Raw genomic sequence first — 25,248 nt, 5'->3', positions numbered from 1 at the left:
CCTTCCTTACCACAACCATTTTCTGAACACCAACCTTCTAGATTATTCCCAAAATCTACAAGCCTAACCACACTAGTTGTGCCCCATTGTAGCTGGTCTGGTTAAGTATTTCAGCTCTTGTTGACTAACACTTACAATCCATTGACCACACCCAATCTTTCCACATCAAAGACATTAATCATTTTCTTCATCACCTATCAATGATCAGCACAACAGTACCAACTGGATTCCTGCTTGCCACTGTTGATGATGCCAACATCGCCATGCCCATAGCCTTGCTATCATTGAACATTGCCTCTCCTCGCATCTTACCAACTAAAAACCCATCCCCTTATTCCTTATAATCCTAACCAACTGTACTCTTAACTATCATATCTTTACCTTTGAGGGGAAGGTATACAAACAAATCTGTGGTGCAGCAACGTGGGCACCCACAGTGCATTCTCAAGCTAACCTGTAAATTGGCCATCTAGAGAAAACTTTCCTGGTCACTCAAGATCCTAATAACCTTTTCTGGTTCAGCCTCATTGAAGACACGTGTATCGTATGGACCCAAAGTAAAGACAATCTGTCATCTTTCCTCAACAGCTGCACCTCTTACTCACCTACCCTCTTCTCCTGATCATCATCTGCCCAGCATGCCACCTTTCTGGACATTGACCTTGTAGCATTACTGATCTGATTTTTATATTCCCTACTTGCTACTACAAACTTCTGGGCACTTTGAAGCTGAAAGTCTAAAAAAGTGTAGGACACTGTTTGCTCAATAATATGCATGACATCGTAATTGTAACGGCACTAACACACACACATTTATTCCTTGATAAGTTCAGTTATTAGTGACAGTGACCAGTTTATCCAGTGTAAAAATATCAGTGCATAAAACCAGATTGGTACCTACATTTACCTACCAAAAGTTCAGTGGCAAAGTTCATTATTTTATTTTGGTCTCAAAACATAGTTCACATTTACACAAAAAAGTCACAGTTCACACTTAGCACAATCCTGCAGTAATTTATCATGGAAAGTACTCTGTGCTAGTCAGTCAGTCCATAATGAGACTCACCATGTCCTACTATAGCTTGTTGCTGATTACAACACAGTTCAGTTAATATGTTCATTCATATGATATACAGAAACCACTTAAAAGGCATTAAACATTAATGTTACTTAGCTTTTTGTATGTGCACATATTTTCACATACAGTAAGTGTATAGTAGTATAATAGTGGGAGTCCACTTGACACAGATCTAATTCTCAATAAATCTCAGGCTTTCAAACATGAACTGCCAGTTTTGTGTGACATCAGACTACTTAGATGGATGTAAGAATAAAATGCTATTTCATAAACTAATTTATGCTCTGCAAATCAGCTATGCTTGATTTTATTGTTTTGGGTGAACTACTAGAACTAAAGTGATTTTAGATAATAGAAACTGTTACTGATTAACAATTTGGAAAAATACATGGACACTATTTTTCTTTTGCGATATGGATCCCCTTGTAAATGTGTATGAGTGCCATATTACAAATTAGGGTAAATAACATGAAATTAATAATAAATGAGTTCATTAATGCTGTGTGTAAATTTTTAAAGAAAATTTAAAGTAACCAAAAGTATGTATTCAAAGTTCAGAACTAATAAAAGTTACATCATTATCTGAAATGGAAAATAGTAATAGCCTTGAGCTTTGATGTTAATTATTGCATATGTTAATTTATTTCAGATGATTAAAAGTACTTCACAGGAAAATGAGACTGTAAGGTTTTCTGTTAGTGTGGGTCACCCTTTCCCAAACATAATGATTACCTCACAGGTTTTTTCATGTTATGAACCATGTTAATACATCAGTTAATCATATTTTTAAATTATTACTGCCCTAATGAAAACTAATTACATCAATATAAACAGGCCAACAAAAATGATAACCTGAACAATAAATTCAAGTGAAATTATGTCTAAATAAGATCTCGAGATTTTTTATAAGTGTTACAGATCAACAGATAAATACATTGAAAATATGATGGTTCTTTTTGAGATTAGAAGAAACATAACAAGTGGGAAGAATCCACCTTGCTATGTCACTTCCCCCTCCACCTCCTCCCCTCTCCAATGGCTCTATAAAAGCCTTTGTACATATCAAGCCCATTCATTATTCTTACATTTTGATAGCTGCTTTTCCACACAAGCTTCTTCCCCATGGAATGTGCGCCTAAAATGATGAAAAATGCTTTGCCCTGTATTCTGAAGTCTTATTGAGTCCTTCATGACAGGCATTAACCACCAGATCTAGTCAGCAAGCAGATCTACTGTGCCATATCAAGACATATCCAGAATTTTCTGTTTCTACCTACCCTAATAAATCAGCAGCAAAGGACGTCTCCCTCTTTACCCACTGCCACTCTACACCAGAATAATTTGACCGTATCTTTCACCAGTGTTTCCACTTCCTACCATTATGACCAGGATCGAGTAACATCTTTTCCACACCTACTCTCAATCTCTTACCATGTGGATCACATCCCTATGAAAGATCGAAGTGCAAGACGTATCATATGCACTTTCCCGGCACAAACTATACAAGTACCTTCACAGGCATATCCTAACCTTTCAAAGACAGGGCTGCCTGTGGAATCAATCATATCATGTATCATTTCTGCTATAAATTTCATGTGTTTTTTATGTGGATATGATCATACGCGTGAATAAATTACAACCACGAAACAGTGGTCAAGATCACAGTTGCCCCAACACCCTCCCCTGTGGCATGATATCCTGCTGAGTGCAGCAATATGTGAGACTTCAGTGGCTGCTACACAACTTGTACAGAATCTTGCCCTGAAATACCAGCTTCTCATAATTTCTTAGATTGGATCTGTCCTTACAATACATTCTTCAGTTCTTAAATCCTCCAAGCATTAATCTTCATTGACCTCCGTCTCCACATTATTTCCCATGTTTGGCCAAATTATCTTTCTTGCTTCTTGTTAATTCAAAAGGTCAGTCCACTGAACAATGCAATCAAACTTTGTAACCTGTTTTTTCTTCTCTCACTTAGGACAAAACCTTGTAGGAAAGTTGAATTGGATGACGGTGAAGATAATAAGCATGCCATACAGGACAAAATCGTAATGGATGACTCTAATGAGCTTCTCTTAAGAGACACAATCGAATTGGATGACTTTAATGAGCAGATCATAAGGGACACAATTGAACAGTTCTACACAATCCAGAAGACAGTGCCCAGTTTGCAAAATCTTCTGTCAGTTTTGCAGCAAAAGAAAAACTTCAAACATAATAGCAATGTCCTGAGAAAAAAATTGCAGTCAATGGGGTTCACTTGGAGAAAAGTTGAGAACAAGCGAACTTTGTTACTAGAGCGTGCTGCTATTGTGGACTGGCGGTCACGTTTTATTTTACAGATGAAGCACATTAGACAGTCTGCCTCACAAATCTTCTACATTGGTGAATATTGGATAGACAGTAACCTAAGATGTGGCAAACTAGGTATTAAGGCAATGGGGAGTTCCTCAAGCAGACTGATAATTGGAAGTGTCGGATCAAAGAATGGATTCGTAAGTGAAGCCCGGCTCCAGTTGTGGGCAACATCTAACAAGGGTAGTTATCATGAGAAAATGAAATCTGCTACTTTCGAGAAGTGGTTTGAGGAAACCGTGCTGCCAAATCTGCCTCCCCATTCAGTAATTGTCATGGACAATGCTCCATGTCATAATAGACAGGTTGACAAAACACCATCAAAGTATGATACTAAGGTGAAGATGATTGAGTGGTTACAAAGAAGAGGTCTCTCCAGCAATGACAGCTTGAGGAAGGAGACTCTGTACTCCTTAGTTAGAGCAAATAAACCCCTGAAGAAACAATATGTAGTTGATATAATGGCTGCAGGAAGAGGTCACGTTGTAGTCCGCTTGCCACCACACAACTGCAACCTAAATGCATTGGAATTAGCATGGGCTAAAATTAAGATTCTTGTCAGTGAGTACAAAATCATAGAGGAAATGTCAGATCAGTGTTTGCTGAAGCTTGCTGTTGATTCCATTCAGCAAGTTACTACTGAAGACTGGGAAGAGTATTGCAGAAATGTTCATAAGCTCGAGAAGGAATGCTGGAAACATGATGGTGTAATGGAAAAGGCCATTGATGACGTCATTATAAGCATTGGCGAACACGAAACTAGTGATGATGAAACTGAGGAATCAGACACAGAGGATAGTGATAGTGATAGTGGAAGTGATTGACTGGGGTAATTTCTTAACTCTGATGGTTCTTGTGGTTGACTAGGCATAAACTTGCATTCAAGGTAGTCTCAACATTATAAAAATAATGCTGCGCCCGCAGTGTGTGCAGTGCAGTGCAGTGTAGTGTAAGGGCTGATCACAGAGTTTCTGTTTGAGGGAATTGCTGCAGCATATATGCAAAACAGTGGTATTCTGATGTGGGTAAGCATCGGCACGAAGGCAAGGGATTAGTGTGGTATTCATGTCTTTCCAACATGCATGCAGTAAATGCGGAAACATGAACTATAGTGACATATTACCAAATGCATCTAAACAGGACCACTGTGCTGCTATTCTCTTCTTGGCTGCCAAAAGACAAACACCTTTTGACATCCATTGAAGAATGAAGAATGTGTATGGGGTGGCATGTCTGTCAAAAAACATCTATATCTTCATCTATACTCTAAAAACCACTGTGAGGTGCATGGCACAAGCTATGAAGGTATGTCCCATTGTATCAGTTATTAGGGTTTCTTCCTGTCCCATTCATGTATGGAGCGTGGGAAGAATTATTGTTTGAATGCCTCTGTACATGCAGTAGTTATTCCAATCTTATCCTCACAATCCCTTTTGATCAATACATAGGGGGCTGTAGTATATTTGTAGACTCATCATGAAAAGCCAGTTCTTGAAAATTTGTTAATAGACTTTCTCGGAAGAGTTTACATCTGTCTTCAAGAGTCTTCCAGTTCAGTTCCTTCAGAATCACTGTGACACTCTCGCACAGATCAAACAACCCCATGGCCATTCGTGCTGCCCATCTCTGTATACATTCAATATGCTTTGTTGGTCCTATCTGGTACGGGTCCCACATACTTCAGCAGTCTTCTAGAATCGGTTACATGAGTGATTTATAAGCAATCTCCTTTGTAGATTGATTGCACTTCCCCTGTATTCCACCAATAAACCGAAGTCTACCGCCTGCTGTACTGATGGCTGAACCTATGTGATCATTCCATTTCATACCCCTACAAAGTGTTTATATCAGTTGGCTGATTACATCAGTGACTCATTGATATTATAGTCATAGGATACTATGTTTTTTTTTCATTTTGTGAATGTGGAATGTAAAGTGGTGTGCTAAGTTCTGTGCTGGTCTCGATTCAACGCAAGACACTGCTTGATCTGGGAGGCCAGCAGAAGTTACGCCAACTACAGTGGGAAACACATGAGTAACTGCCCTATTACTCTGATCTCTCCCCATATGGTTATCACACTTTCAGTCCCTTAAAAAAGACTATGAAGGGTTGATGGATCCCTGTTGAATGAGGATGTGCAGCATGCAGCTATGGACTTCTCCATGCAGCAGAACACAGTGTTTTACCAAACTGGTATCTTCAACCTGGAGCATTGGGGGGGTGATTACCTCAGTGCTCACAGTGATTTTGCCTGATTGGCATACCAATTATGGACTGTAAGATCTTCAAAGAGAAACTTATTGATTGCACCTTATAACTGATCTTGACAGCCATATGTGGAATATGACTAACTGTAACAAAACTTCCGAGGTTGTACATTTTTGAAATGTGTGTAACTGGAATGGAGTTGTATCACAGAAAACAAGTCATGCCACTGGACCACAATCAGCTGCATATAATGTTGAAAACATCTCACCTTGCCCTCACTGAGCTGGCATTTATAGCATCATTAATAAACATTCATCCATCTATTCCTTTATTTTCAGTTGAGCCCATACTCCACTGAAAATGACTGTATGCAATTGCATGCCAGTAACAATTATTTTGAGCTACAGTAATCTCTCTCTCTCTCTCTCTCTCTCTCTCTCTCTCTCTCTCCCTCTCTCTCTCAACGTGCTGGCAAAATTGTTAGTGGACATTAATATGGAGTGTGCCCACCCTTCAACTTATAACATCTTGAACTATGCTGGGGACACTTTTGATGAGGTGCCTGTAGGTCTGTGGAGGAATGGCAGCTCATTCTTCCTCAAGAGTTGAAACCAAAGAGTGTGGTGACACTGGATGCTGGGTTTCAGGTCAGGAATCTGGGTAGGCTAGTGCATTTCAGGAATGTTATTGTCTACAAATTATTGCCTCACATATACTGGTTTATGACAGGGTGCTTTGTCATGCTGCTGTGCACAGTACTCAGTTCTGTAAATTAAGTTAATACCTTTCAGCATGTCTTAAGTGCAGTAAGGTGACCATAACTGAACCATGAAAAAAACCTCCGTACTGTAACACAACCTACTCTGTGTTTCACTCTTGGCACAACACATGAGGGAGGGCAGGTAATATTCTCCAGGCATTCATCAAACCCAAACACTTCCATCGGACTGCCACAGGATATAATGCTTCACAGTTTCAAATAACTTGTTTCCAATCATCCACTGTCCAGTGGCATCAATCTTTATGCCACCTCAAGTGTTGCTTAGCATTATCTGAAGAAATGCGTGGGGTTTGAGAAGGTTCTTGACTACTGCTCTCCATTCTTTCTAACTCCTTGCACACAGTCATTGTGCTAGCTGTACTTGTAGTAGCGCTTTAGAATTCATGTTATTCCTTGTGCTTATTTCATCTGATTTTTTACAAGCACCCTCCACAGTGCTTGAATGTTCCTGCCCATGAGTACAGAAGGTCTGCCTGGTCTGTTTAGCTGTGGTTGTTCATCACCAATGGTCGACTTGTGCAGCTTCAGAAAGGTTGAAACATCCCTGATGTTATTCACATGACATCCACTGATTAGTTCACTTTCAAAAACACTGAGCTATCCTCATGCACACATTTGCTGTTCCTGCGCCTCTACTGACAACACACCACCTCCTGCCGCCTTTTATACTGGCAGTTCTGCCTCTCGTGATGTGTAGTGGTTAATTTTACATTATGTAGAGATGTCTGGATATTTTTGATCAGATAGTTGTACTTCCACCTAATATACCCCTTGGCTGCAACCATAGATGAAAATTATGAAAACTTAAGGTTTTTCCACTTAGTGGTGGAATATGCTGTGCCTGCAGCTGCATCCATCTTTGCATAAGGCAAAATTTTCACCTGCAGCTATTTCAGTAATGATAAAGTAATGGTGATCATCCATCATGTGATAAGCTTGCTACAGAAGAAAGCTGAAACCAACAGTATGTATAAAACAATGTAGTTACATTGCCATCAAAAAACAATAAAAGTGTAGTAGTTGTTGTTAATACTCAAAAATTAAAGGTTGCAGTAGTAATAGTAGTAGTAGTAGTGGTGGTGGTGGTGGTGGTGGTGGTGGTTGTTACCATTATTGTTTTCTATTCATCCATGGATATTATAAATATGGTTGTACTATAGTTTAAGAACAACAGTCTTAAATAATATACATACTCACTAACATACACGGCCGGTCGTTGTGGGCGAGCGGTTCTAGGCGCTTCAGTCCAGAACCGCCCTGCTGCTACGGTCGCAGTTTCGAATCCTGCCTCAGGCATGGATGTGTGTGATGTCCTTAGGTTAGTTAGGTTTAAGTAGTTCTAAGTCTAGGGGACTGATGACCTCAGATGTTAAGTCTCATGGTGCGTAGAGCCATTTGAACCATATAATATACATGTCTAGTATGATGAGGACAGCTAGTTGGCTATAGGAACCATCCCAACAAAAGTGGCACAATGGGAAGTATCTTTGCCAGGTACTTCAGTGGTTTACAGAATATAGATGTATATGCAGATGAAGTAATTTAAGGAAACCAAGGGAAACCTAAATCCAGGTGGCCAGATGAGGATTAGAGCCTCAGTATTCCAGAATGCAAGGCCAGTCTGTTTAAAACAGTAAGACTTCATTCAGATTACCCCTACTTTGCTTAAACATTCTTCAAAACAAGTTATTTCATAATGTACAAACCTAAAGTTACACTGTTCGTTTATTTCTTAACGCCAATTGCTGCACCCACACACACACTCTGTACCCACCTTATTTTGTGATGTAAAAATCTAGGTTAATAACAGATGATAATTGTTGATAGTGTACAAGTATAACAAAGGTGGCTGTGTAATTTAGCATAGTAAAGTGGATATTGAAAAAAATAGCAAAATACTTCTCATACATATGTAAATTAGACATGCAGATAATAAATGTCCAATTCAGTAACCTATGTGGTTTATTAATATCAAGAAAAATGTCTTGTCCTTATTTTGTAATGCTACATGTAATTTGAAAACTTTAATAAATGTTAAAATCAAGCATTTAGTGTTTTATAAATCATTTTACTTTGGGGCTTTTTTTTCTAATTTCATCTCATTTTGAAAACTATTGTGTATATTGTATTGATGTGTCCTATTACTAAACATGTCCATGCACAAGACAGTTTCAATTCTATTTGCACAAAGTGCTTAAGCACATATAACTTTCGCTGTCACAGAGGCTTGGTATGACATATGAAGCATAACTGAAGAAATGCGCATTATTTATGCAAATAAAACAAACAAAATTAAGAAGTTATGTACTATTTTGTACACACATCAACACTGATCACTCAAACATTAAATAGGAAGCACTTCCTAATGTTCTGCAAAATTTTCACTCTGTTGTTAGGTTTCTGAATCCCATAATTTAAAAACTGGAGGAATATAAATTAGTGTTTTGGTTGTATAATGTACATGAAGTTTGTCATAAAAGTAAATAAAAAAAACAATTGAACTACTTTGTAAATGGGGGACCTGTGCTGTTTTGACTGAAAGTAATGAAGTAATGTGAGCCACCCCTTCTAAAGTCTGTATGCAAAAACATCCACAATACTTAGTTTATTGTTCGGAAAGGCAAACAGGCTATTTTTCAAGAGTGAACCCTGTCTGGAAACTTATAGTTTGGGTGCTATGGAACATTGAAGTTTGATAATCCCAGAGCCAAATATGTTTTTGGATTGTATTTGGTAGTATAATTAGTTATGCAACCTACTAACCATCAGTGTGTGGTAGATTCACAGACCATGCAGAATAGCATTGCTGTGCATGTGCTGTCTCTTCCCATAGTCCATTGTTCTAATAGTAATTGGGTAGTTTTGTACCAGTGCAGTAATCAGTGTTGTTGACAGCATTATGACATGCACCAGACCCAGATATGGTACCTGTATACAGCAAAATTGAGGGAAATGAGAGAGGTGTTTTACAGTTGTATGCGGTGTTTTACAGTTGTATGCAGAAAGGTTGCCTAACTGAAAGACTTCACATCATTCAGCATTTTCAGCAATTGAGAGATGACTCTGAGAGACCAAAAATTTTTTTATAAATAATTACCAAATTTTTTGTGTGGTATTTTCCCAAAATTGTAGTATGGCAAACAGCAAAGTGCATTTTATGAGATTGTTAAATTTTCCTGCAGGGGCAGTAGTGGTATTGGGACATTTCCCGTAATTGTGATAAGCCTTCTGAATACTGTATCAGTTATTCTGCATTTCTGACTGGTGTTAGGTGTCCACATTCAGTTCAAACAGTGGTCACTGGTGAGAGTGTTATGCAACTATTCAGTGAGGAACCATACACAAGCACTCACCAAATAGCAGCAAGGATGTATCTCATGCTAATGCATGGAGAGTTGTGTGTTAACAAGAGCTACAGCCTTATCATCTGCAGAAAGTCCTGGCAGTAGTAGTGGAGGGTTATTCATGAGTACAGTTTGCACAACAGTACATCTACATCTACATGACTACTCTGCAATTCACATTTAAGTGCTTGGCAGAGGGTTCATCGAACCACAATAATACTATCCCTCTACCATTCCACTCCCGAACAGCGCGCTGGAAAAATGAACACCTAAACCTTTCTGTTCGAGCTCTGATTTCTCTTATTTTATTTTGATGATCATTCCTACCTATGTAGGTTGGGCTCAACAAAATATTTTCGCATTTGGAAGATAAAGTTGGTGATTGAAATTTCGTAAATAGATCTCGCCGTGACGAAAAACGTCTTTGCTTTAATGACTTCCATCCCAACTCGCGTATCATATCTGCTACACTCTCTCCCCTATTACGTGATAATACAAAACGAGCTGCCCTTTTTTGCACCCTTTCGATGTCCTCCGTCAATCCCACCTGGTAAGGATCCCACACCGCGCAGCAATATTCTAACAGAGGACAAACGAGTGGAGTGTAAGCTGTCTCTTTAGTGGACTTGTTGCATCTTCTAAGTGTCCTGCCAATGAAACGCAACCTTTGGCTCACCTTCCCCACAATATTATCTATGTGGTCTTTACAACTGAAGTTGTTCGTAATTTTAACACCCAGGTACTTAGTTCAATTGACAGCCTTGAGAATTTTACTATTTATCGAGTAATTGATAAGGTGTTTTCTTGTTGCACTTCTTACTGAACCGTTTTAGCTCTTTGAATGTAATGTTTTCTACTAGGTGTTTTAAGGCATTATGAGTAACTTCTTCACTGGAACTCTCTGAACCAACAACATCCAAAGTACCATAAAATGACCACCCAGTTACTGTAATGCACAGTTCACTTGTATTTTTTGGACAGTGTCAGAAATAAAAGGAAAATTTGTCTTAGTTGACGATACAACAAGTTGTTTCCACACTTTCTAATTTTTTTGCCAACATGTAACAACTAAATCATGAACCCTAATATCATCAAGTTCTGTTATGATTGTCTGCAACAAATTGCTCAATCATTGTGACATTGAACTTATATTATTGTTCTGCTTCTACTTTAAAAATAAATGTTGTATCATGGTTACTTGAACATTCTTGTCCTCAACTATTACATCATTAGATGAATCTTACATCACGTGACCATCGATATTCATTTCATCAAAGCTTAGGACAGCCATTGCCTCAAATTATGTAACCACTAACAGCTTGCTTTTAATAAAACCTAGTACATATTTTAAACTGCTTGGTTGATACTTAAGATGGGTTTTTCTTTTTTGAGCATTTAATGCCAAGCTACCCCTCAGATAATTATACAGGTTTGAAGACAGAGCCAAAATAATGGTGTTTTCAGTTATCTCTAATTCCATTGTAAATATTTTTCTTCAACAAACACCAAATGTATCCTTGGATGAAGTGCTGAGATGGCGTAGTCTAACGGATTCATTTATAAAATTAATGTGTGTGTCATTTTATTTATCATATGTACAACACATTTCAGGAAGTGATTCTTATTTTTGAGTGCATGTTACATGTATTACAACATTTATTCATGCTGTATTGGGTGTGTGAGGTGCAGCACTGTTCTGTTGCATTTTCTTGTAGTTCACTTATGCAGAAACATTACACACAATTTTCTGCGCACAGCACAAAAATCATTTGAAAACCGGAATTGTTTCCCAACATGTATTGTGTGAAAGATAGATAAAAAGAAATTCTTAACTGGCAACAGAAAAAGTTACTTTATTTTTCTTTCATGGCTGCAATTCTCCAGTACAGAGTTTATACTCTTCGAAGTAGGCAATTCTTTTTTCATTTCCTTAATTTCTTGCTCTTTGCTTATAACAACCAGGTCAGGAAGAATTTCTGTATTAACTGACTTGTTTATTTTGGTTTTACTTGAGACACAAAATGTCCAATATGTTGAGTCATTTTCCTTGCTGCTCTGTTATTGTTACATTCTCTTTTATCACTTCTGCATTGTCAGAACCTCTAGTGCAAGAACTGCTTCCATGCTACCTGTATATTTTCTGGTATGTAATTGCATCTGACATCACGACTTTCTTTTAGTCTCATTTGCAATCCAGTGGACGAAAATATTTGGAATATATCATCGTATTTTTGATACTGCTGTTGTCATCTCATATACTATTAGATAACAATTCCATGTGTAGTCCTACGTATTTTGGAATTTAGTGGTAAAGAATACCTTCAGTTCTATTTCCAGCCGGCCGGAGTGGCCGTGTGGTTCTAGGCGCTACAGTCTGGAGCCGAGCGACCGCTACGGTCGCAGGTTCGAATCCTGCCTCGGGCATGGATGTGTGTGATGTCCTTAGGTTAGTTATGTTTAATTAGTTCTAAGTTCTAGGCGACTGATGACCTCAGAAGTAAAGTCGCATAGTGCTCAGAGCCATCTACTTCCAGGGTTACTGAACTTAGAAACAGCACAACACTACGTGTTCATGTTCATTTTATTCAGAAAATGATGTGAATAATTCACAAGATCATAAAAAGGATTATTTTGTACCAGGATACACCACAGATCATGAACTGCACACGATCCAGCAAGAGTACCACACCACAAACAATGTCACACATTCTATACAAATTAGGCCATAGCTGCCAAGTATTGTCCTGCATCGCCAGCCCAGGAAACCAGCAAAATTATGGGACCCGAAATCATTCTTAAATTTTTTATGCTCATTTCCAGGCAGTGGTTGCCCCTTAAAATACTCAGCTTTCCTCACACACAACACATAGTGCATTTATACATTTTATATACGAAACTAACCATTAATTGTCAAAAAGGTAAACAACTTACAGATTTTATTAACATATGTTCAATGTGGCTACCTTTTTTTAACACGACAAATGTTGTTGCTACAGACTGCAGTGCAAAAAACATTTATCTTTGGTGAGTCCCATACACATTCAGTTACATGATGTGGTTTCTACTCATCCCATATCCGAACATTATGCTGCAGCCAGGCGACTAGCACGAGTTTTGGTGTTCTCGTAAAGATAAGTCAGTTTAGATTATAAAACATATAGATTAGTACTGATTACATGGTAAATAGGTGTATTAGTGTGCCTTTTAAGTGTACCATTAAAGGTTTCATTTTTCTTTATGTAATATAGCAGAAAACGCGAAAAGATTACACAGTGGTATTTTCTGTTTACGTTTTGCTGCAGCAAAACTATAGAATTTCGTTTAGTTGTACCTTGCTCTCTCCAGCAATTTAATTTAGTGTACCTCTTCATTATTTAACTAGCATTTCTGGAAAGTAGCGTAAAGTTTAAGTTGTTGTTTCAGAAAATTTGCACAGTTGTTTTTGTTTACACACAGTTGCGTATAGGCCAAATTTTTGCAACCATATTTTCGTGTTTTCTGTAAAGAGAGGTGGGAAGTAGCAATAGGCAACAGGAGGAACAGGCCCAGAACTTTGTCTGACAGCTTCATGGTGAATGTGGAAAATAGATTTGACCTGTTGCCTCAGTTAGAAGCTGGTGAGCCTCAGGCAGTTGCAGGTGTAGACAGGGCACAACAAACTTTCAGCAGCAAATTGAAAATTAAGAATGTAGGGAAGTCAGTAAAGAGAAAGAAAGTGTTGTTGTTAGGTAGTTCCCATAGAAGAGGTGTTGGTCAACTTTTGCAGAATGAACTAGGATCAGAATACCAGGTCACCAATTTTTTTTAAGCCTAGTGCTGGTCTGGAGCAGGTGACAGAGGATTTAGGATCACTTTGCAAAGATTTCACTAAGGAAGACACTGTGGTTATAGTGAGTGGGGCAGGTAACAGTATTGACAAGAGATCCTGGGTACAGTATAGAGTGTGACCTGGCAAAGATTGCATCAGCATCGAAGCATACTAGTGTTGAGTTTGTATCTGTTCTTGGGCACCATGACCGACCTCATTTGAACTCTTCTGTCAAGAGAGTCAATTTGGAGCTGGAACAGCTGCTTATGTCGGGTGCAGGGTCACACATTGGTGTGGTTTCTTTTGATTCTCTCAGTGGGTGGGATTATACTAGGCATGGCCTTCACCTCAACAGGAAGGGGAAGGGTAAATTGGCTGGGGAAATAGCAGCAAAGTTAAAGGGGGGAGGCACTGTCATGAGTGGTAAAACACCAGTGGTTATAGGGTTCAGAAAATACCCTTTTTTAGGATAGGGAGGACAGAAAGAAAGCAAATTTTAAGAGAGGTTACATCTGAGACAAACCTTCAGTTTGAGAAACAAATCAAAAAACACAATTCCAGCTTATTACATCAGCATAAACAGCTATTGGTTAAGAATTTTCAACAGACAGCAGCTATTTTAACTCTACCCAATTTTAACTCAGTCGATGTGAAATGTCAGCTATCTTTATTGCATCAAAATATTCGAGGACTGAGAAATAAAATTAATGAATTAACTATCTGCATGGATGAATTAGAGTCTTCAAACCCAGTTGACATTATCTGCTCTCTGAACATCATGTGACCACTGGTATAGAACTTTTAAAGTCTTACGGGGTTTAGGTTAGCATCTCACTTTTGTAGATCAGAAATAGAGAAAGGAGGAGTTGCCACATTCATCAGGAACTGTCATAAATTTAAGAACATGGACAGTCATAAATTTTGGCTAGAATAGCATCTGGAAGCATGTGCAACAGAATTAGAATTTCACAAAAAATCCTTTATAATATTAAGTATATATCGAGCACCTGCAGGTAACTTTAATCTGTTTGTAAACCACCTTGAAGCTGTACTGGCCCATTTAACAACCAAAAACAAAGAAATAGTGGTTGCTAGTAATTTCAATGTAGATTTCCTTAAAGACTCTCCCAATAATAACTTATTTGAGTTAGTAACACTTATCATTCAACTTAATTCCCACTGTTAAGTTCCCTACTAGGGTAGCCACTTGCTCACAAACAGCCATTGGTAATATCTTTATAGAAAAGTCCAGTGAACAAAATTATATTACAAAACCAATAGTCAATGGCCTCTCAGACCATGACATGCAGTTGCTTCCGTTAAATGTTAATACTGAACAGGATATAAAATCTGTTAAATCTGAGCTCAAGAGGGTAATCAATAAGCCAAAAATTGATTATTTTAGGACACTCCTCAGAGACATACACTGGACTGATGTTTACAGTGCTCGTGGCATGAATGAAAAATATAACACTTTTGCTAATAAAGTGCTTACCTTATTCGAACACTGTTTTCCCCCAAAACTTACCAAGGTTAGAGCAAAGTCTACAAAGAAGCCATGGATCATTCAAGGAATAGGGGTATCTTGTAAAACAAAAAGAAAACTGTATCTGTCAATCCGAAACAGTTCCGATGTTGATGCTATAGCACATTACAAGAAATACTGCAAAATATTAAAGACTGTAATACGGATCTCAAAGCAAATATATTACTAGGAAAAAATAGTCATATCAGATAACAAAATAAAGACAATATGGGATATAGTGAAGGAGGAGACCGGTAGAACCAGACATGAAGAGGAACAAATAGCATTAAGAATAAATGATACATTAGTGACAGATGTGTATAGTGTTGCAGAACTTTTTAACAAACATTTTATAACTGTTACTGAAAAGATGGGGTTGTCAGGTTCAGTAGATGCTGCTATGGAATACCTCAGACCAGACATTTCAAGTAACTTCCATAATATGAATTTGACCCTCACTACCCCAACAGAAATAATGTCCATCATAAAATCAGAAACATCTAGTGGGTATGATGAAATATCAACAAAGTTAATTAAAGAATGTGACTCTGAGCTAAGTAACATATTAAGCTATCTGTGCAACCAGTCATTTATCAGTGGAATATTTCCTGAATGGTTGAAATATGCTGAAGTTAAGCCACTGTTTAAGAAGGGAGATAAAGAAACAGCATCAAATTTCTGTCCAATTTCACTGTTGCCAGCATTCTAAAAACTTTTAGAAAAAGTAATGTACAGTCGTCTTTATAACCATCTTATCTCAAATAACATACTGTCAAAGTCACAGTTTGGATTTCTAAAGGGTTCTGATATTGAGAAGGCTATCTACACTTACAGTGAAAATGTGCTTAATTCATTAGACAAAAAATTGCAGGCAACTGGTATATTTTGTGATCTGCCAAAGGCATTTGACTGTGTAAATCACAATATCCTTTTAAGTAAATTAGAATATTATAGTGTAACAGGAAATGCTGCAAAATGGTTCAAATCTTATATCTCTGGCAGGAAACAAAGGGTGTTATTAGGAAAGAGACATGTATCAAGCTATCAGGCATCATCCAACTGGGAACTAATTACATGTGGGGTCCCACAAGTTTCCATTTTGGGGCCCTTACTTTTTCTTGTGTATATCAATGACCTTTCATCAGTAACATTACCAGATGCCAAGTTCGTTTTGTTTGCCGATGATACAAACATTGCCATAAATAGCAAATCAAGTGTAGTCTTAGAAAGATCAGCTAATAAAATATTTGTGGACATTAATCACTGGTTCCTAGCCAATTCTTTGTCACTAAACTTTGAAAAAACACATTACATGCAGTTCAGAACTTGTAAGGGGTGTCCCACGAGTATATGTTTAACATATGATGGCAAGAAGATAGAAGAAGTGGACAGTGTTAAATTCTTGGGGTTACAGCTTGATAATAAATTCAACTGGGAGGAGCACACCACATAACTACTGAAGCGTCTTAACAAATCTATGTTTGCAATGCGAATTTTGTCAGACATAGGGGATATAAAATGAAAAAGCTGGCATACTATGCTTACTTTCATCCCATAATGTCATATGGGATTATTTTTTGGGGTAATTCATCAAGCCAAGCTAAAGTTTTCCGGGCACAAAAACATGCAGTAAGAGTTACACGTGGTGTGAACTCAAGAACATCCTGCAGAAACCTGTTCAGGGAACTAGGGATACTAACTACTGCTTCCCAATATATTTATTCCTTAATGAAATTTGTCATTAAAAATATATCACTTTTTCAAACCAACAGCTCAGCTAGAAATAAGAATAATCTTCACAAGGATTTAAAGTCACTTAGTCTCGTACAAAAAGGTGTGCATTATTTAGGAACACACATTTTCAATAACTTGCCAGCAGCCATAAAAAGCTTAACAAGCAATGATATTCAGTTTAAGAGAAGCCTAAAGGATTTATTGGTGGCCAACTCCTTACAAATAAATAAATAAACTTTTATTTTAAATTCAGTGCATTAGTATTTGTAAAATGACTCTTTCATATAGTGTTCATTAAAAAATGACAGTCATTCCACCTGGGACCTGTGGAATGGTACATTATCTTATTTGTTTTAGTTGTAAATATTTGTCATGTATTGTTGTTTTTCTGACATGTTCCACATCCTGGAGGACCACCTCACTACGGATCAATTGGAATGAAAGTAAATCTAATCTAATCTAAATTCACTTTAATGCAGGTATGGAACCCAAGCTTCATCACTGAAAACAGCTTTATTAAGAAAACCACCTTCAGTCTGCATTCCTACACAATACTCGGCTCATTTCTTTGTCACTTTCCATTAAAGCTTGCAAACCTCCAGTTTGCAGGGTTTGATTTCCGTAATACCTTCCATGCTGTAACACTAGGCATGTTCAATTTTAAACTGCCATGTCTCATTGATTTACCCATACTATGTATGTAAGACTACTGAACTTGTTCAACTGCTGCGTCAGAGACTGCTGGCTGACACTGGCCCGGCATCCTGTGTGATGCACAGCCAGTTTGGATGAAACGATTGTACCAATTAATAACAGTTTATCTTTGAGGTGGTGTCTCACGATATTTAGTCGTGAATTGTCCCTGAACTGTAACAGCAGATTATGATTTGTGAAACAATAAACAACACTGTGTATGGGATGCACCATTATATGACTGTTGGACAACTCATTCACACATGCCACCTAGTGGGAACGTCGGGAACTATCGCTGTTAGGTGAGAATAAAACTTGAAGACATACTGCATTCAGTGCTGTATCAAACATATCCATAAGTTGTTTACCCTTTTCACAATTAAAAGTTACTTTTGTATAACTGAGTTTTAAACATTCTGTATCAAGAGTGTGGTGGTGTAGGAAGACAATGGGACAAGCACAGCAAACAAGGTTGCACAGGAATCTCATAGCCATTATCTAGCAATGACTACATGTACACACTCTTAATGTACATGATATATGTGTGAATCCAGCAATATCGCCCCACGTCATGACTGGTCACTTGTATTGAGATGTCTATAAATAGCAAGTTCCCAAATCCAACATCATCTTGTGCTATAAACAAGCCTTTAAGGGAGGCAGAGCCTTTCACTCCACAAAGCAGAGAAGGGAACATGCAATCCAATTAAGGAGCTGCCACATGTTACCATTCAAAACATGTTTAACTCTATATGGAAGTTATATTTAGTAGTCTAGAGCACTATGGACTTGAAATACTACACTCGTACAATAATTCTTGATGAAATAAACCACGAGATTAGACTGACCTAAATGCGATAGTGTGTTTTCAGGAATTTCGCTTTTCTAATACCGCTTGTAATGTTACCAAAATTACTTATGAATTGATCCCACTCAAGACACAGAGGACTTAATGACTTTTAGCTGCTAGTGGGGACTGATTCACATCAGTGGGGAAAGTTGTAAATTAGTGCCAGTCGGGAATCCTAACATCGGTCTCCTGCTCTATAGGTAGAGGCTCTGACCACTAAATCATCGAGACACAGTGGTCATCGCAGCTGCATGGACTACCACAGTTTGCCTCCCGTCAGACCCAAATTCTCAACTTATTCACACACTACTGACGTAGTACCCCTGCCCATTATCCTCATACTCAGACATGTCCGAAAGGACAGACACCACATATATAATCACCCTTCCATTGACAATAGCTTAAGTTACATTGATAAGTGAAAACGTTATGACCACTGACTACTGCTCACCGTGACACTGGATAGTGCATGGTGGCATTGCAGGCATGTGGCATAGTAACAAGAGTATGTAAATGGAGCAGACACAGATGGAGAATCATCCTGGCAAATCATGGGCTGAAAATGGGGAAATCCATGGCGACTTTGACAAAGGATAGATCCTGTGAACAAGTACTTAGAAAATGGCGAAGCTGCTACAGTATTTACAGGCTAGTGCCATGAGCATGTATGGAAAGACGTAGGACAGTGGAACTACCACTAGGCGCTAAATCATCGTATGTTGAAGATTCTTCACACAATGTGTAATTCATAGGCTTGTCTGCTCTGTAAAGTTGGATAGATGGTGATCTGTGGCATCTCTTCAGAAGAGCACAGTGTTGGCGTACACACAAGTGTTCTGGAACACACTGTTCATCGTACATTGTTGAACAAGGAGTTCCGCAACAGATCACCACGACATGTCAATTATGATTGCCATTATGTCTTTCTGCTGCCTTTCATAATCAATTAAATCTCACCTAATGTATGAAAGGACTCCAAACTAACAGCTGTAGATACAATGTGACAGTTTGATAAAATAATACCACAGATAATGAACACAACATAGTGCTAAACTACTGTAGTGTTATCTACCATGAGAAGTAGATAAACAATATTACTGAAAAGAAATTAGAAGAGGTGCAGTGTGTCCAAATGACAGAGCAGTCACTTGAACACTGAAAATTTTTGTAGCAGCAAAAGGAAGTGTTAGTGCTGTCAGCTATTGACAATAATGGGCAGAAAACTAAAATGTGTATGAAGCTGAACAACTGGAAGAGCCTCTGTCAAACACTTCAGAAACATGGTGGTAGACTGTCAGAAGTATATAAATTTGGGCAGATTGTGTCAGTTTTGCTTTTATGAAACTAGCGGCTGATAAAGCAGTTTTTTCATGTGATGGTGATTTAGCACAGAGAACTTCTATGTCGTGTTAAAAGTAATCCTCATTCCACAAATGCACAGAACTATTACAACACTAGTTAGAATATAAATAACCCATTTTCTTCAGAATGCATCCATGAAAGATTATGGTTTAGTTTATCTCCACAAACCTACAAATACTGGTATATTTTCACAGCTTTGGGAACTTCAAATGCAGTGCTCATTCTACAGTTAGAATTCGAGGAACAAAGTTGTTAGTTTTTAGAACTTTATCAGTGCATATGAGATAAAAATGTAACGGTCTTTGATTGTCCATATGTCATTGAACTAGTGACCACAACCATGCTTGACAGTTCTGTTCTTTTACACTATATTACAGGCGCAGTTTTTCTCAAGCCAAATAATAAAATTTAGTTTTTCACAGTGAGTGGTAATGCTAAAATAAAATCATCAACAAAAGTTTGTATTTGATGTAATTCAAAATCAAGCAGAAATCTGGAAAGGGAGAGGAAATAAAAGTTTTTCATGTTTGCCAAAGACATCATAATTCTATCTGGGGTGGCAAGGACTTGGAAGATCAATTGAATAGAATGGATTGTCTGGAAAAGAGGTAATAAGATGGATATCAACAAAAATGAATCTGATTAAAATTACTTGATAGCTGATATGTCACTTGCCACTCAAGTGTTGCCACATCCACTGCCGGCAAGTACTCGGTTGTAGGTGACACACGAACACAGTGGGTCACTTCACAGATCTGTTAGTGTAACTTGGAGCAGTGTTGGAATTAGTTGCCACAAGATATGATGCAAATGAGACACAGCTGATTTTAAGTGAACCCGGAATGAACTGCAGCAGACAGTGTTTCGTAGCTCTGAATTTAAACTTATGTCCTAACCAACCACAACTTCATGGTGTGTAATATATCCAAGAAAAATTCGATTAGCAATTTGTGGTAGAACTAAAATCATGATTGCTTTCTTCATGCCATTTAAGGCTAACCTCTATAAGTAAACTGAAGACAGAAAAATATCACTTTCAGCAGTAAAAGCAAACTGTAATTTCTCGCTGTCACTGGTTGACTGAAAGTATCCTCACACTGGCTACACAGGCTGCTGCATTACCAACCATATAGCAGTCCTGGTTGGCACTTGGTTGCAGTTTATAGGCAATACAAGCAGATTCCAAATGAAAAAAGAATGATAGGAAGAAAAAAAGGAGCAAATAAAAAAAATAATATGATGAAAATGACATGACAAGGTATTAGAAATAAAGAAAACTAATTTAAACAAATTAATTGAATAAAATCAATAATCAAAAGTTTTTTCATTGGATTTACAAAAATAAAAAAATAAAAAATCACTAGATGTGACAGGATTTGAACCTACAACCTCCCACATGTCAGATTTATATGCTATCCATTGTGCTATGCCATTACACTGTGAGTCATGCTTGGGTAGCTCAGTTGGTAGAGCACTTGCCTGTGAAAGGCAAAGTTCCCGAGTTCGAGTTTCGGTCCGGCACACAGTTTTAATCTGTCAGGAAGTTTCATATCAGCGCACACTCTGCTGCAGAGTGAAAATCTCATTCTGGAAACATCCCCTAGGCTGTGGCTAAGCCATGTCTCCACAATATCCTTTCTTCCAGGAGTGCTAGTTCTGCAAGGTTCGCAGAAGAGCTTCTGTGAAGTTTGGGAGGTAGGAGGTACTGGTAGAATTGAAGCTGTGAGGACGGGTCGTGAGTCGTCCTTGGGTAGTTCAGTTGGCAGAGCACTTTCCCGAGAAAGGCAAAGGTCCCAAGTTCGAGTCTCGGTCTGGCACACAGTTTTAATCTGTCAGGAAGTTTCATATCAGTGCACACTGTGCTGCAGAGTGAAAATCTCATTCTGGTAACGAATAGAGAAGCTGGCTAAAAGTATGTTTTGGACTAATATAATTTGTAGCATTGAATTGCATTAGAGAATAAGTTGAAAATAGCTCTTTCACCAAGGAAATATTTCAGAGGACCTTAAGATTGAAAAAGTACTGAATTGGAATCTAGGGTTCTTTACTTTGTCTAGAGATAAAAAAAGATGGGATACCTTTTTCATAACAAGCAGTTTAGTTAAAGATCTTGAAAATTATCAAGATCTTAAATGTACCACTGACAGAATTCTGTGGCAGCCAGCAACTGTTGGTTCTCCAGGTTTATGTGTAGAAGTGGCTTCTTCAAGTGCTTCCTAGCACAGAGATTGCCAGAAGATTTTACCTAGAGTAGTGGAAATCAGTATAAAGGCATGAAAAATTGCAGGAAAATTAACAATGCCAGTTGAAATAATTGCACATAGAATATATGCGAGATCCAGTATACTGACAAATGCAACGCGAATGGTATCACATTTGATGTCAGTAGTACAGTATATAACAAGACATAACGATTCAGTTGGTAGAGGGTGGAACTCAGTTTAAAGGCAGTCGGCTCTGTGTGGTGCTAGTGTGTGCATACGTGTCATTCCTGCAGATAGGAAAGAGACATCATTAGTGATAGTGTGCATTACGTACATAAACCACGATTGTGGCACTGCAACATGGAAAACAGTTATTATATGATGTAAAAGCAAAAATCAATTTGTAGAAGAAAATGTAACACTTTAATCATCAAATAGCAAGAATTTGAATGGTTCAAGTACAGTGATCTATAATTTCATTAGACAGGATGCACAATGTGGACAGAACAGGAACTATGGGCAAAGTAGAAAATTATCTGAGGCATCAAAATGGTTACTTTTGCACAAGGCAAGGCCCACAAACCATTACTCTTCTCAACTTGTTGCTGATTTACAGATGGTAGTAACTGGCATTCATGTATGACAAACTTCGTCAAATGACAAACATCTCACATTCAAGAAACGACTGCAGAAACCTGCTTCAACACCCAAATATAAAGAGGTTAGATTGTAATTTGCTGAAAGACATATGTCATGGACTTGAGAATGGAATAAAGTGATGTTCAGTGATGAGAAAAAGTTTAATTTAGATGGTCTGGATGGATTTCAATAAGATTGGCATAATCTGAGAATAGAGTAGCATGTAAGAATGAGCAGCAAGTTTGGTGGTGGAAGTGTTATGGTATGGGCAGCCTTCTGCAGTAAAAGTAAATCACACGGCTTGGGTGAACACTAGAATGAACTCTTAATATGTACACTGAGATGCTAGAGACAGAATGGATTAGAATTTATGAGGCCCTAGGGGATGAAAGTAATGTTTCAATAAGATAATGCATATATGCATGTTTCTGTTACAACAAAAAAGTGGTTTGAAGATAGATATTGATTGGTGTCTTGCCCTGGTCTGCATGTAGCCTTGATTTGAAACCCATGGAAAACCTTTGGGGAATACTTGCAGAGTGTGTTTATCACAATGGAAGGCAATTTGTGACCTCATATAAGCTGAAAAGAGTGATATGAGACAAGTGGGTGACAATTTCATTGCAAGAGCTACAAATCCTAACAAAATTAATGCTGAAGAGAAAGTTTGAGCTAATTAGGAAGAACGAAGTTTGGACAAAGTACTAACATTGCAGTAACACAGCTGAACAGTGAGTGCCATTATACCAATTTCCACACAGGAAATGTGAACACCTTATTTTGTTGCTATGTGGACACTATATCATGGTAGTTTTAGATGTGAAGTGTTTTGAACTAGGGTTGTGTAAGACATCGGCAGAGGTGGGTCCTAAACTACCACTGCCAACTGCAGCAAACAATTGCACAGTAGCCACTACCAAATTCATTGTGTACTCCAATTTGCTTTGCATTGTTGATTGCTTGTTTTTTGTTATTTTGAAATAAGTGAAGAGACTATTCCTGGTGCATAAAGGGATTTGAATGCAACTCTCATCAAAGGAAAGGAATCAGTGATCCCTATAACGGTTTTGTCAGTTCTGCTTTCGTGAAAGCACAGAACGCAGACGTAAGATGGCAGTCTTTCGAGAGTGAAGCAGGTCATTTCCCTGCACTGCTCCTCTCCTCTCAGACAGTCGGGGTTCTCATTTGTTTCCTCGATATACTGTCTACATAGTACTTGTTTTGTGAAAGAAACTATGTAATTCTGTTGTGACTTTTTTTTGTCTCATATGTTTTTACTACTAAAATAATATATACATGTATGCTTCAGACATTGTATATCACTTTTGTGTAAAACCTACCATTATATTGATTTCCACTACTATGGGAACTTGTAAAGTGTCAGGCACATGTAATCAAAGTGCAACAGCATCAGTGTTACCTTTTACACCATATTAGTATTGCCGACAAGATGTACACCTCTAGGGACATGCCAAGCAAAGTAATACTGGAATACGAAAAGCTGTCATCACTCCTAAGGTTGGTTTGAATAGCAAAGTTTTCTGCCATTGCCTTTCGCATCAGTTACAGGGTGACATACAGTTGAACAAACCATAATGTAACTCATCATTTTTCACATTAACAGACATTGCAGAGGGTGAAAGATAAAAATCGTAGAAGGCGAGTAAACAGGTATCCAATTTCTTTGCCAATGAAAATATCCCTAGGAGCTTAGTGATTCATTCCCAAGAAAAAACTTGGACGAAAACAGAATTAATGATGGACTGTATAGCTACTATTTGGAATTGCAGATCTGGTGTGCCACTCAATAAGAGATGTGTGGTAGTGTCATATGCTTTTAAAAATCTTATCATATCTCAAGTAAAAAAAAAGTTGCTGGGAGGCAGACCTAGTTGATACATCTGGAAGGAATGACATCAAAAATACAAGTGCTTGATGTTGTAAACAAGTTAATTAAAGATTGTCTTCAAAAACACTATTTTGAATGGCTTTTAGAAATGAATCAAGCTCTCACTTCATCTGGGAAGATTAAATTGACATCTGTCAGCCTTATATATATACGAGGGCCGTTCAGAAAGTAACCTCCGGTTGATTTAAAAAAATACACCAAGTTAAATAAAAATATTTTAATATATACATCTTACAACTACATCTTTGCACTATTTTTCTTCATAGTCTCCATAGCGATTGAGGCACTTATCGTATCTCTTCACAAGCTTTGAAATTCCTTCTGCATAAAAATCACCCGCTTGTGCCTGGAGCCAGCCTGTGACCGCATCTTTGAGCTCTTCGTCGTCATCAAACCGCTGTGACCCGAGCCATTTCTTCAAATGCATGAAGAGGTGATAATCACTTGGCGCCAGGTCTGGGCTGTAAGGTGGATGGTTGATAACGTCCCACTTGAAGGACTCAAGAAGGGCCGTTGTTCTGCGAGCAGAGTGAGGACGGGCGTTATCGTGCAAAAAAACGATACCGGAAGTCAGCATACCACGGCGTTTGTTCTGTATAGCCCGTCGTAACTTTTTTATTGTTTCACAGTACACGTCTTGATTAATGGTCATACCACGTTCCATGAATTCAACCAACAACACCCCTTTGGCATCCCAAAACACCGTTGCCATCAGTTTTCTGGCAGAAAAATCTTGCGAGGCTTTTCTTGGTTT

The 25,248-nt window shown here is 38.1% G+C and overlaps 1 protein-coding gene across 1 annotated transcript in view; it reads left to right on the top strand.

The window, feature by feature from the left end:
* Positions 1-25,248, top strand: part of LOC124605222 (cyclic GMP-AMP synthase-like) — a 207,608-nt gene that overhangs the window by 178,566 nt on the left and 3,794 nt on the right. The gene's annotated exons all lie outside the window — the stretch shown is intronic.

This window comes from Schistocerca americana, chromosome 3, assembly GCF_021461395.2.
Source record: "Schistocerca americana isolate TAMUIC-IGC-003095 chromosome 3, iqSchAmer2.1, whole genome shotgun sequence".
NCBI classification, from domain to species: domain Eukaryota; kingdom Metazoa; phylum Arthropoda; class Insecta; order Orthoptera; family Acrididae; genus Schistocerca; species Schistocerca americana.
The sequence above is the reverse complement of the archived record's forward strand: the minus strand, read 5'-3'. Positions and strand labels throughout refer to the sequence as shown.